General features: G+C 51.9%; 1 pseudogene; it reads left to right on the top strand.

Annotated features, from left to right (window-relative positions):
• Positions 1-220: 220 nt before the first annotated feature.
• Positions 221-339, top strand: LOC118620630 (annotated as a pseudogene).
• The last annotated feature ends 2,076 nt before the right edge of the window (positions 340-2,415 follow it).

Here is a 2,415-nt window from a genome sequence, read left to right as displayed (position 1 = left end):
TACTAACTCAGTCCCGGCAGTAACTCCACGAGCAAGGATTGCTACCATCCCCGTTAGCTGCATGAGAAAACAGAAGCTCAGAGAGGGCTCGTGATTTACAGCTGGTGGGGCCTTGGCTTGACCACAGATTTGTCCAGTTGCAGAACCCAAACTCTTAGCTACTGACCTATACGACTGTCCGAAATTCCATCCCCAAAGGGTGCATTTAATAACTGGCCTAATCGCTTCTCGGCCTTTTGGCTAAGATCAAGTGTAGTATCTGTTCTTATCAGTTTAATAACTGGCCTAAGAAAAAGAAAGAGAGAGAGGGGTTGGGGGGGAAGGAGGGAGAGACTGGTTCGTGGAGGAGTTTTGCTCGTCCTTGAATTCTTTGCTTCCGCCTTCAGCTTCCAGCAAACACGTTGAAGGGAAAGAAGCCTTGGCCCGGACTCAGGCAACATGGGTTCAAGTCCTGGTTTTCCACTAACGTATACTTTCGTGGGGTTTCTTTTTTTGTGGGGTACATTTTCGGTTTTGCTTTTTATTTTTTAGGTTTCCTGAGTCCCTCGGTTTCCTCATCTGGATATGCGCACATTGGCTGCAAATAGCCCCATGATCCTTTTTTAACGTCTTGAAGTCAGCTGCAAGAGAGCTGCGACCTCGGCGCGCCCTGGGAGCACCAGGCCTTGCGGCCCTAGTGTCGAGAGGCGGCCTCAAAAGGGGCCCTTGTAGTGGGGTTTCTGGAGAACATTCCAGCTTTTTTTTTTTATCCTCACCTGAGGACATTTTTGTATTTATCTTCAGATAGAGCGGGAGGGAGAGAGAGAGAAACATCAACGTGAGAGGGACACATTGACTGGCTGCCACGCACACAACCCCAACCGGGGCCGGGGACAAACTGCAACCGAGGTACGTGCCCTTAGCAGGAACCGAACCCAGGACTCTCTGGTCCACGAGTCGACGCTCTAACCATTGAGCCAAACCGGCCAGGGCACATTCCAGTTCTTGAACACCCCTCTGGAAACACTTCACAAGTGTCACATTCCAGTGAAGACGAGTGTGGATTGCTCTTGCGTTTCCTGCCCAGGATCCATCCCCTGCCTCTCGGAACAGCACCCAGTTCTCCCTTGAGTGTCCATCATTCCTTCATTCTCAGTCCGTGAGGGTCAGGCCTCAGGGACAGACACAAAGAAAGCTTGAGCCCCACCCACCGTGATCCTGGTTGGCTGAAGGTGGGACATGGGACCCCAGGCAGGCTCCATTCCCAAACCGCTGCAGATGCTGGGCCTTTTTGCTTCCTTATGCGAATGCAGCATCGCGAAGGGATTTCGTGCTGGGAGCTGCAGAGGGCACAGTTGGTGAGAGTATCACATGAGCCCCTCGACCTAGGTATGCCTGAAGCGTACTGTTCAGTTACCTGGGCAAATAAATACAGCCCCACTTTTTTGTTGGTCTCTACATGAGTTTGAGTTGAGTAAGGTTTCAGTAGTGATGTGTTCTTTGAACTTCCTGCTTTTCTCATCCATACTTACCCCTCTTTCAGGGTTCTAGAATCCTACTTTTTTTTTTCTCTTATTGATTTTAGAGAGAGAGGAAGTGAGAGGGAGAGAGAGATAGAAACATCGATGAGAGAGAACATCAACTGGCCTCCTCCTGCATGCCCCCCACTGGGGATCGGGCCCACAACCTGGGCATGTGTCCTGACCGGTAATCGAACCAGCAACCTCTTGGTGCATGGGTCGATGCTCAACCACTGAGACACACCAGCTGGACCCTAGTTACTTTTGATGATGAGTAAGTGGGAGTGGAGGGGGAGGGGAGAAGGGAGAAGGGGAGGCTCTATAAGCCTCACGAGGACAAGGTCTAATGCTGTGTTAGGAAATATGTAACATTATCGCCACCACTCCCCGCCCATACCAGTCAGAAACATCATTCATTTTCCTAATGCAGAATTCTTGGCAGCCGTTGTCAATCATTTCAGCTTCCCTCCAAGCCGAAACCTATTTCCCAGCAGAGCTGAAGGGACCTGCATCACTGCTGTGTGAGTGGTACCCATCAGTGGACTGGGGGGATGGTTTAAATCAAAGCAGAGGATTAATTGCCATGGCCCGTCTGGAGGACACTAGTTGATCACAAAGACAGATGCAAGTTTGATATACTGGCAAAGTCGGTAGTGCTCATCGTCGGCCCTGAGCCATTGCCAGGGGCGGCCCCTGGCGGGGGTGGTCTCTGCACTGGTCTCAGAAAGGGAAGCAAGGAGCTGGTGCTTGGAGCTGAAGCACGAGCAGAAGGCACGAGAGGTCTGGCAGGTGCCACTAACCCAGATGGCCAGGCAGCCTCTCGTGGCACCTGGGGGGTCTCAAGCCTGCCCCACACCCAATGGAAAGACTGGCCACAGCATGATGGGTAAGCCCCACCTACATGCCCACTGGCAAG

Source organism: Molossus molossus, unplaced genomic scaffold (assembly GCF_014108415.1).
Source record: "Molossus molossus isolate mMolMol1 unplaced genomic scaffold, mMolMol1.p scaffold_m16_p_7, whole genome shotgun sequence".
Classification (NCBI taxonomy): Eukaryota; Metazoa; Chordata; class Mammalia; order Chiroptera; family Molossidae; genus Molossus; species Molossus molossus.
This window is presented reverse-complemented; position numbering and strand designations above follow the sequence as displayed.